This window comes from Heterocephalus glaber, unplaced genomic scaffold, assembly GCF_053883595.1.
Source record: "Heterocephalus glaber isolate CG9 unplaced genomic scaffold, H.glaber_assembly_v1.0 deba00001572, whole genome shotgun sequence".
In the NCBI taxonomy this organism is placed as follows: Eukaryota; Metazoa; Chordata; class Mammalia; order Rodentia; family Bathyergidae; genus Heterocephalus; species Heterocephalus glaber.
In genome coordinates, this window is record NW_028258357.1 from 11,290,809 (window position 1) to 11,302,694 (window position 11,886).

Consider the following 11,886-nt stretch of genomic DNA (forward strand, 5'->3'; position numbering starts at 1 on the left):
GAGGTCTTTCATTTCTTTCATTAGGTTGATTCCTAGGTATTTCAGTTTTTTTGGATGCTATTGTGAAAGGAATTGTTTGCCCTATACCTCCTTCAGTGAGTCTGTTGTTCATGTAGTGGAAAGCTATTGATTTTTGTGTGTTGACCTTGTACCCAGCTACTCTACTGAATTTGGTTATTAAGTCTAGGAGACTTTTGGTGGAGTTCTTGGGGTCTTCTATATAGTTTCATGTCATTTGCAATTAATGACAATTTGACTTCTTCATTTCCTATCTTTATTCCTTTTATTTCTTTCTCTTGTCTAATTTCTGTGGCTAACATTTCCAAAGCTATATTGAACAGGAGTGGTGATAGTGGAAATCCTTGTCTTGTTCCTGATTTAGTGTGAAGGATTTCAGTTTTTGACCATTTAATATGATATTGGCTGTTGGTTTTTCATAGATGGCTTTTATCAAATTGAGGTAGAGATCATCTATTCCAATTTTTTGTAGGGTTTTTATGAGAAATGTGTGTTGAATTTTGTCAAATGCTTTCTTTGCATCTATTGAAATGATCATATGTTTTTTGTCCTTGGTGCTATTGATATAGTGTATTACATTTATTGATTTGCATATGTTGAACCATCCCTGCATCCCTGGGATGAATCCCACTTGGTCAGAGTATATGATCTTCTTGATGATGTTCTGCATTCTGCTTGCCAGTACCTTATGGAGGATTTTTGCAACTATGTTCATTAGTGAGATTGGCCTATAGTTCTCTTTTTCAGTTGGGTCTTTCTCTGCTTTGGGGATCAAGGTGATGGTTGCTTCCAGGAATGAATTTGGGAGTATTGCTTCCATTTCAATTTCATTGAGGAGTTTAAACAGTAGTGGCAGTAGTTCCTCTCTAAATGTCTTATAGAATTCAGCAGTGAAGCCATCAGGACCTGGGCTTTTCTTAGTTGGCAAGTTCTTAGTTATGTTTTCAATTTCATTGATTGATATTGGGTTGTTCAGAATTTTTAGGTCTTCTTCGTTCAACTTTGGTAATTCACACTTATCTAGGAATCTGTCCATTTCTTCTGTGTTTTCCATCTTATTGGCATATAGGTTCTGGAACTAGGTATTGATGATCCTGTGGATTTGTTCTGGGTCTGTTGTAATTTCACCCTTTTCATTCCTAATTGCATGGATTTGGGCCTTTTCTTTCCTTTACCTGATAAGGTTGGCTAAGGGTTTTCAATTTTATTTACTCTCTCAAAGAACAAACTCTTGGCTTCATTGATTTTTTTGTATCATTCTCTTAGTCTCCATTGCTTTGATTTCTGCTCTGATCTTTATAATTTCCTCCCTTGTATGAGCTTTGGGTTTGTCCCACTCTTCTTTTTCTAGAAGCTTGAGGTTCAGCAAGAGGTTGTTTAATTGGGCTCGCTCTGTTTTCCTAATATGAGTATTCACTGCTATGAATTTCCCTCATAACACTGTTTCATTGCATCCCATAGATTCCTATATGTTGTATTGTCATTGTCATTTAATTGAAGGAACTATCTGATTTCTTTAATTTCCTCTGTGACCCACTGGCTATTCAGAAGTGTGTTATTCAATTTCCATGCATTTATGAAATTTTTGTGGTTTCTTTTGCTATTGATCTATTCCTTTGCACTTACTTAAGCATGTTCTATGAGTGAGTATGTGGTCTATTTTGGAGAAAGACCCATATGCAGCTGAAAAGAATGTGTGCTCTGATTTTGTGGGGTGGAACATTCTGTCAACATCTGTTATGTTTATTTGTTCAAGAGTTTGACTGAGTTCTAGTATTTCATTGCTTATTTTTTGTCCAGTTGATCTATCTGTTTTTGACAGTGGGGTATTGCAGTTCTCCACTATTATTGTATGAGTGCTTATTTGATTTTTCATGTCCATTAGTATTATTTTGATATAATTGTGCACACTAGTGTTTGGTGCGTAGATATTTATGATTGCTGTCTCTTCTTCATGGATTGTTCCCTTTACAAGGATATAGTATCCTTCTTTGTCTCTCTTAATCACTGTTCATTTGAGATCTACTTGATCTGCAAAAAGGATAGCTACTCCTGCTTTTTGGGGTGTTCCTGTCACATGGAGCTTTGTTTTCCACCCTTTAACATTCAGTCTATGAGTTTCTTTTTGAATTAAGTGTGTTTCTTGTATGCAGCATATTGTTGGATCTTGCTTCTTGACCCATTCTGTCAGTCTATTTCTTTTGATTCATGAGACCATTCACATTGATGGTAATAACGCAAACCTATTGACTTATCCTTGTCATGACTTTTTCTTTTTGTTGGCTTCTTCCCCTTTGTGTTTAATTTCTTGTCATGCCCCATGGATTCATTCTGCTGGGCTTCCCGGGGTTATGATCCTCATTGTCTTTTCCTATGATATTGTCTAACATTTTTTGGAGTGCTGGTTTGGTATTCATGAAGTTCCTAAGGTGCTCTTTGTCATGAAAGTATCTTATTTCTCCATCAACTTTGGGTTGGAAGCTGTTTTCCTTTAGGGCTTGAAATACACCACTCCAAGCTCTTCCTGCCTTGAGGGTTTGCATTGAGAAGTCTGCTGTGATGCTGATGGCCTTTCCTTTGTATGTGATTTGTTTCTTTTCTCTTACTGCTTGTAAAATTTTGTTCTTCTGTTGGGTTTCTGGAATCTTAACAATTATATGCCTATGTGTAGATTTTTGTTTTTTGATCAAGGCTAGTTGGAGTCCTCTATGCCTCTCTTATCTGCATGTCAATTTCTTTCCCCCTGCTTGGGAAGTTTTCTGCCATCACTTCTGTGAACAGCTTTTTATGTCATCTTCACTCTCTCCTGTTTCTTCACTGACTCTGATCAGTCTTATGTTATTCTTTTTTGCATCATCTACCAGCTGCTGGATTGATTTCTCGTGGTCCCTTACTATTTTAAAGCAATTTTTCTTTTCCTGGTCACTAATTGCACCCTTATCTTCTATATCTGAAATTCTGTCCTCACATTGGTTCATTCTGCTGCTTAAACTTTCAGTGGAGTTTTTAATCTCCTGGAAATCTGTTTACATCTATTTTATGGATTCCATTTGTTTCCTATGTTGAGATTCCATCATGTTCCTCAGCTCCTCTATATCTTTTTTTATCTGTGTTTGCTCTAGATTTATTAATCATGTAATGCACTATGGGCCCAATCTCTGCTGTTATCTGAGAAATTATTTCTGATTTCATTTTTTCCAGATCCTCTTTTGTTGCCAGTTCAGGGAGTCCATGTGGTTGAGTATCAGATTGTTTCATCTCATTTCCCCTTTGGGTTGCTTTAGGTGATCTAGAAGTCTGGTTTTGAGACTTGTTTAAGTGTCTTCTAATTTGAACAGGGTTGGGGGGTGTGCTGCTAGCACCCACAGGGCTCACCTAGGTGATGCTGGGATGGCTCTGGTCCTTGACGCTCAGTTGCTGCACGCTTTTGCTCCTCATCACCACCCACACTTGTGCAACCAACAACTGCAAAGCTGACCTGCTCTCTTGAGGCTTGATGGAGCCCTGGCTCCATCCAGGATAGAAGTCTCCCAGCAACAATACCACAAAAAGAGATGATGCCTCCAAATCTCACTCCCAACTCATCCCCAATTCACCCCCAAGAAACTAGGCTGTGGCTGCTCACCTCTCCAAAGAACTGAAGCCAATCACTCAGTTCAGCCAATTACATCAGCTTTAAAAAAATCTCAACCCCCAAAATATTAAGTCATTTTTGTTGGAATGATGCAATAACTAACTTGCTGACAGTTGCTTGGAATATCTGCAGACATGAAAAAAAATACCTTTAATCAGGTCAAACCACTCTACCTTTGGGATTCTAAATTTACTCAGATTCTCAAAGAAAAATATGCAGTTATACTGGGGAAAATAGGATTAGTCATGGGGCTCCATAAGCACCCAGAAGCTCTCTCTTTAAATCTTGACATTTAGTCAATCAGAATTTAGTTTTGGACAACTACTTCCTGCAAAGCTATCCCTGCCTGTGGAATTTTTGGTTTTTTAAATCTGGATTGTGGAAGGAAATTTGCAACTTGGGCTTTTGCCTCATTGGTCAGCCTTCACTTGCCAATTTTTACATGTGTCTTACACCTAACAGAAGCTGTTACTGCTGTTTTCTCTTCATGCCCCCAACAATGACAAGTGTTTCTTAAAACAAAGCACTAGACATCCTTTATTTCATTTGTCTCTATTGATGTAGCTCCTAAATTTTGATTAATCCAAAAGATTGGTTAAACTATTCACATATTAAGAATATTTTATGTGTGCATTAGCACTTATCCATTAAGACAGAGATCTTACTATTGTTTCCCATTCTTTTTTTTTTTTGGTACTGGGGATCAAACTCAGGACCTTGCACTTGCGAGACAGGCGCCGGAACCACTGAGCTAAATCCCCAGTCCTTGTTTCCCATTCTTAAAAGAGACAACTGAGATTCAGACATCAGAAGAGATTCCCCTGAGTCCACAGTAGGTAACAGAGCTGGGTTTCAGTCCAGGTCTAGCAGTCTACAGCTCTGCTGGGGGTATACAGATGCATGTGCCATTTTGATAACAATGCCAAAATTCAGTTGCTGTTTGATAATTCAGTAACAAAAGGATCTAAGTCACAGGTAACAAATTTTTTTCCTGTAAAGACAAGATAGTAATATTTTAGACTTGGTGGATCATATGATCTTTGTCACAACTATTCACTGCTGTCATGTAGTCCAAAAGCATCCATAAGAAAAAGTGTGGTTGTGTTTAAGAATCAACAACACACACACACACAATCCTTTATTTACCAAAGCAGGTGGCATGCCCATGGGGCATAGATTTTATATCCCCCTCTAAGTGCATCTGACATTTAGGGACAAAATTTAGATTGTGGCTTCCCTAGCAGTGGCATGAAGTTCAAGGGTAGAATTAGGAAGTGAAGAAGCTGTGTGGTGTCGATGGGAAGTGCAAAGATTAAAGCAGAAGATGGCAGTTGAAAGAAGCAGAGAAGCTTGGTGGGTATGATGATGGAGATGGAACAGCAATGTCTTCTAGCTGTCCAGTGCATCTTGGTCACATTACTTAATTTCTCCATGCCTCCATTTTCTTATCTATTAAATGAGGATAATAAAAGTTTTCTCCCAGATTTGTAAGAATGAAATGAGTGAACATATGTCAACATACAGAATAAGGCTTCCACCAAAAATTTCAACTATACATAGGCTTGCTGAATATTTTTATTCATTGTCATCAAATGTTGATCTACCGGTTAGCATTGTGAGGGTGGAGCATTACCTGACACTGATCGAATTAAAGAACAGAGTAAAAAATTAATGTTGAAATTGTCCTTTTCATTATTAGTAAGCATCAAAGCATCCCAGCTTGGAAAGGTTTAAAACAAACCAGTCCTTCATTCTGCACACAACTCTGCAGTTTAGGTGAGGCCTGCCTGGGAGGATTATCTCTGTTCCAAGTGGTTGCACCTGGGGAGGCTAAAGGGCGGGCTGAGCACTCAGCCCCCAGTGGTTTACTCCCCAGCCTGAAAAGCTGGTGCTGGCTGTGGTTTTGAGCTGAACTGAGGTAGAGGAGTGGTGGCTTTGGCTTATTCCATTTGGGACCTTATGTGTGACCTGAGCTTCCTCCTGGAAGAGTGGCTGTGTTCTGAGGATGAGATTCCTAGGAACATCAGGATAAAGCTGAGTTACCTTCAAAGACCTAGCCTCAGAACTGATGTAGCATCACTTCCAGTACCATCTTATCTTTTTTTTAAGGCCAACCTACATTCAAAGGGACAGGACTTACATGATGCTTCTTATTGGACAAGTGTGGAAAAACTTGTGAATTTGTTTTAAATTCCATAGTCCAACTACTGGTTGACAATTATTTATATTTATCCCACATGCAAAATACTCTTAGATGCAGGTACTCATGAAGCCCTCAGTGAGGGTTCTTGCATACTAATCCTCTCAAACCAAAAACTTGTAAATGAAGAGACAAGTGGTTTGCAACCTACATATCCAGCAGGATAGCCAGGATATATAAAAGACACCCACTATAGACATTGTTGTTAAAAGCAGAGGAAAATAAGGCACATAGCAGTCATTGGTTCATAGAAACTCTAAAATCCAGTGAGCAAACACCACTACCTTTTTCTTAGTTCCAAGTTTCACTGTGAAGGAGAATCCCTTTGGGTTTTCCTGCTAGGTTCTGGGTTATTGGACCTTTCTTTGTTTAATTGTATTTTTGTCCTCTTCAGTCCAAGCTGGCAATATATATTTCGATTAGAAATTTTATGGAGTTCCCATGCTTCTTTTTAGCCTATACTCAGCTCCCTGTGATTGCCACAGGACCATAACCCTAAGATGACTAGCAGCCCTGTTCATTAACAGAGACAATCTGCTGGCATCCCTTCAGATCGTTAGAGGAATTTTGTTTTGGAGGGGTTTTTGGCTTTTGGATTTGACCTTTGACCTGAAACATTTTCTTAATTTGAAAATCCTGTAGAAAGAGTCTGAGAAAGAGAAATAATTTTATATATGAGTGTAACAAGCCCCAGATCATTTATATATGTTCTTTATACTTTAGTGAAACAATCTTTTTAAAAAAACTTTTCTCTACACACTTACTACATGTGATGTCAAGAAATCCCCAGACATTTTCTGCATTCTGGTAGAAATTTTTCTCAGCCAAATCCATGATTTCATTAGGTATATTTTGTATTTTCTCTGTCCTGGAAGATGACAGTTCTGCTAGGCTTTCTGCCACTATATAAGGAAGAGCCCTTCCTCCAGTCTTCAGTGACAAGTCTCTTCACTTTTGTTTACACTATCACTGACAGCCTCCTCCAAGCGCAAGGGTCTCCTTCACTCCTTTCCTACTTCTGTCCATGCCTCCAAGAGCCCATGCCCCATATTTAGGTTTTGTTACAGTAGCACCTAACTTTCATTTCTTAGAACCCATTGCTATCATCATTTACTCTGTGTAAAATATTCAGATCATATCTTAGAACAACAGTAACACTTATTTTATTTGCCAGTCTAGGGATTGTCATCCAGTTGTCAGATGGTAACTGAGACTGGGATTATCACAAAGTCTTCTGCCCTCACATCTGATATCTAGACTGAGAGAATTCAAACACCTGGGAGCTGTGGCACCTGGGGCTCTTTGGAAATCATTCTCTCTACTTGGTATCTCCACATGGTCTTTCCACGTAGTGGCACACGGCAGGTGGACTTCTTCCAAAGGGGTAAAATCTTCCAGAGTGACTTTCAGGGAGAGACTGGCAGTGGCTGTATGAACATTTCCAGCCCAATCTTAAAAGCTACCCACCATCTCTTCTCAGCATTAGGTTTGTCAACGCAACCACAAAGACCTACCAAGTTTGAGGGATGGAACCTGAATTCCATCTCTTGATTCTTCTTTCTGATAGAAGATTTAAAGACATATTTTAACATCATCTCTGAAATGTTTGGGACTAGCAATGCTAGCAATTAATTTAGCTAATTTAGAAATGCAATCTAGATTTTTAATAATGGAGCTGGTTCCTGGTTCCTGTGATGCTGGCAACATCCCATGTATGAGCCAGGTGATCTCTGTGAATGGTCAGGAGACAGAGATGACAAGAATTTTTTTAAAGAACAGATGGCATCAACCCCTTGAGGATGTAGATTGATAGAGAAAATTGGCTGGGATCCCAAGAAAGTGCAAATAACAGGTTCTCCATTCATAGATCTGTTTCTTTAGGGAAGTGAAAATATGTTTTTTAAAATAGGAAAAACCAAAAATAATAGCCTGTTTTCAGGTTTAGGGAAACTTCATGGTGTTACCCTACGTTCCAAGAATATCAGGTTTGTGGAAAATGCTTCACTGGAGGAGTCAGGAAATTCCCTGCTGCAGAGCGATGGATATCTTCATTCCCCATACTGCAAGTGCAAATAGGAAGATTGCCCTAAATTCTCATTGTCTTTCAGAAAGTTATGGCTATATTTCTTTAATTTCTCTTTATTTCTGCCCTTTATAACACCTGGCACAGGACTCAGTTATTGTTACAATTTAAAGCTTATTATATACGGTCTTAGCTCACAGCCCAAAAGAAGGCCAGAGGTGAAAAGGTTTTCCAAAGGGAAGGTTCTAAGTCCCTCTCAGACTACACACTTCCAAATGCAACATGCACTAAAATGTGTGGACGTGTTATGAGAGTACTGGGAATAATGGAATAATGAAAGTGTGAAACTAGGATTGACCTAAACCATCTGGCACACAGTTTACCCTCATGGTCTTAATAACTTCTCCTTACTGGTCTTCCCTGAGGTTATGGAATGATCTACAGAAAAGAGGATTGGCAGGAGAATCAGAGGATTGGAATCCCTATTCATTCTATTACCCCACACTTTTGTTTTTTAAATTCAGACTAGCTCCTACTGAGTGGATTCTCTTATATGAGGAAGGCCCTCTTGTGCTAATGGGCTGCCACCAATCCATATACCAAACCAGGCCCATTTCCAGATCTCTGCTCTTGTCATTCCCTCTCTAGACAAAGGATATTCCATTTTGCTACATTTTGTATGTCACCCATCTCTCTCTCCCTCTCTCTCCCCATCTCTCTCTCTCTCTCTCTCTCTCTGCCTTCTCCAGGGTCTTCTCCACTAGACTAGGAATCCAGCATCTAGCATAGTCTGTGACATATAGTCTACGTTGCAATGTGCTGTTAAGTCTTCAGCTACAAGTGGTTGCATCATAGCTTTATATTTCTGTCCTCTGCCTCTTTTTGAAGTCAGTGTGGACTGTCTTGCATTGCTGTTTGTTCTACAGAGGCTTTGTCTTGTTCCTTCAACCTATACCAGATGCTCCAAATGGCTGACATATCTGTTGGTGTTCAACACATACTTGAAAAGTGAATGAATTTGTTTCCCATCACCTTCAAAATTGCCTGTATGCATTATGAGTGAGCAGGAAGTTGGGGAGGAGGTTGTTTCTAAATTAGTATAAGCAGAGTCTCTTGTTTAAGCTGTTTTGAGAAAGTTAGGTGAGTGATGGTGATCAGACAGGAATGAACTGCTAAATATTTCAAGACCAGTCTATGTTATTCACCTTAGGCTGCTAGAAAAAAATACCCTGGACTAAACATAGCTAAAATAGCAGACACTTATTTCTCAGAGTTCCAGAGGTTAAGATCAAGGTCATAGTCAGGGTCTGACAAAGCTTCCCGGCTGGCTTGCACACGACCAGTTTCTTGCTGTGTCCCTACGTGGTGGAGAGAAATCTTTGTTCTCTCATTCTCTTCCTATAAAAATGATAACCCTATAATGAGGGCCCTATTCTCATGACCTCACCTAAATATAATTATGTCCAAACTCTATATGCCATCACACTGGGGGCTGTAGCTTCAATATTTGAGTTTTGAAGACAAAGAAGCTTTCATCCATTCTACAGGACTCCAGGGACTGCAGTGGTTGGCTACCCTTCATCACACACAGCTGTGACATAAGTGGCCAGGTCGTTTGCCAACTCTGATTCATTTCCTATCTGTGACCCTGTCTCCCAATAAACTGATATGTCATTACATGTTTTAAATTCACTCAGTTCCCAGGAAAGGATCTGCTATCATAATCAGCTCTTGGTGAGAAGTGGAAGCCATGATAAAAAATAAGCTGAGCTTTTAGTGACTCAGACTGCAAGTGACTGACTGCTTCAATGTTGTCACTGTGGAATCCAAGAACACTGTTTACCCATTTTCTTAACGACAATCAGCTAGACTTGGCTTTCTTGTGCTATAATTGGCTGAAAACAATCCATTCTTGGTAATCTTTTCTAATCAGTCTAGTTTGATAGATATTATTATTCTTCATTATTTTTGAAACAAACTAAACAAGTGACCTTCCAGGGAAACACTGCAAGGAAAGTGGTTTCTGGAGATCTCTTCATAGTTCTAGTTCTGATGTCTCACCAGTTCATTTCTCTCTAAATAATTACCAAGAATGTTCTATTGTTCAAAGAGCCTCATTTGGGAGAGGGACTTTTCCCTTTTCCTTCTTGTCTTTTAATTGTGTTGGCTTTCCTTATAACTGCAATTCCCAGCCAAGGACATTCTGTATTCACAATGGTGATTCCCGCGAGGGCTACTTATCATATTGAAGTGGTGAGCAGCAGAAAGAAAGAACTCCTTGAGCCCTATTGTACCTTCAATGGGGACACACTGTGTAGTAATTTATTTTAGATTCAGATATACCCAAATTCCCATCTTCCCAAGATACATAACGTCACCAGCTTATATTTCTGTAAGTCTCAATGCCCATGACTGTCTAAGAGGGTGGCAATCATCTCATAGGGCCATCATTTAGTCAATGAGACAATACTTCTAAGGAACATTTCACAACCAAAGCAGCCTTATGAGTTCAACCAATGGTATCTGTTACTATTACATCTCAAATCATATCTGACTTTTGTGATTTTATTTGGGAAAAGAATTTAAACCCCTCTTGTTGTGGGGTATCTAATTTCCTTACTTATTTCCAAGTTCATTGAGGCATCTCTCCTTGAAACTTGCAAGTACAGAATATACCCTTTAGACAGTCTTGCCTCAGTCAGTGCTTTCTCCACATCCTAAAACAATTTTTCTTTCCCTGCTAAAGACACATTTGGGAGATCCCGGAAGTCTTCATCACAAAAAATAAAATGAAACAGGGTTTGTATCCAGGGGCCTAGGAGACCATGGATAAGTCATTAATATCACCAAGATCTTTGAGGCTTTATATTCTCAGCTATGCAAGAGGTATAAGACTTGCTCAGAAGGTGGGGCAGGGTGTGCATGTAAAAAAAGAAGGTAAGAGATAATCACACAAGATGAATTAGTTTAACACAAGCAATATAGAGGCAAAATAGGGAGAATCTATTATGTTTTGTCTGCTTTACTGCTAGTTACTGAATGATTATTCCCCCAAAACTAACTCTCTCTCTCTCTGCCCATCCCTTTCTCCCTTCTTTCTTCCCTTTTGTCCCTTGTCTCTCTTCCTCTGCACTTCTGAAGGAAATGTCAAAATATAACCAGAAGGGTCTTCACCAAGAATCTTATGCCAGCACTCTGATCTTAGACTTCTAGCCCCCAGAAACATGAGAAATAAATGTTTGCTGTTAAAGTCACCCAGTCCATGGTATTTTGTTATACCAACCTAAACCAAGAGATCTAATAAATACATAAATATTCCTGTCCTTCTTTCCTCCATTCTCCTTGCACATGGTACTTGTGTTCGGAACACCGTAATCCTAGTTGGTAACTCTCCCCTAGAAGACAATGGATTGATGATGAGTGGGTCTTGTGCATAGGAAAACCTTTGGCCAGAGAGAAAAATAAAGTCTGCTAACAGGCACCCTCTCTTAAAAGCTTTAGCAAAGACCTGATTCCCATGAGTAAAATGAGTCATTGCTACAGGGAAATGGACCATGTGCATTTACATAGTGAGAGATATTTTAGGGGATTAAGCAGGTGATAAAAAGCAATCCTTATAATAATTTTACAAACTAGACAGAAAAGAGAATAAGAACAGAAAAAGACTATTTCTGTTGTGAAATACTTGCCATCTAATATCTTTTTATCTTCCGGCAAGTCAACTTATTTTCTTATAAATCAGCAGGAGCTAGACACAGAGCTGTAGGCGAGGATGGACGGTAGCTGTCATGTGGCACTATCTCCCTTTCACAGAGGGAAAAACAGGACCAGCAGGGACGAGTGAAGGAGCCAAGATCAGACACTGCCAATTACTCTCATCACCTCCAGAGAAACCTTCTCATGATACACACTGCATCTATTTTGAAAATGAGGTAAAGATTGCCCAACCAAATTCTTGAAATACAGTAGTTGTAAATGTCTGTGGAAGCCACCTCCTCTTTTATTATTTAG

General features: G+C 39.2%; 1 long non-coding RNA gene across 2 annotated transcripts in view; it reads left to right on the forward strand.

The window, feature by feature from the left end:
• Positions 1-11,886, forward strand: part of LOC147823571 (uncharacterized) — a 56,285-nt gene that overhangs the window by 32,979 nt on the left and 11,420 nt on the right. The window lies entirely within an intron of this gene.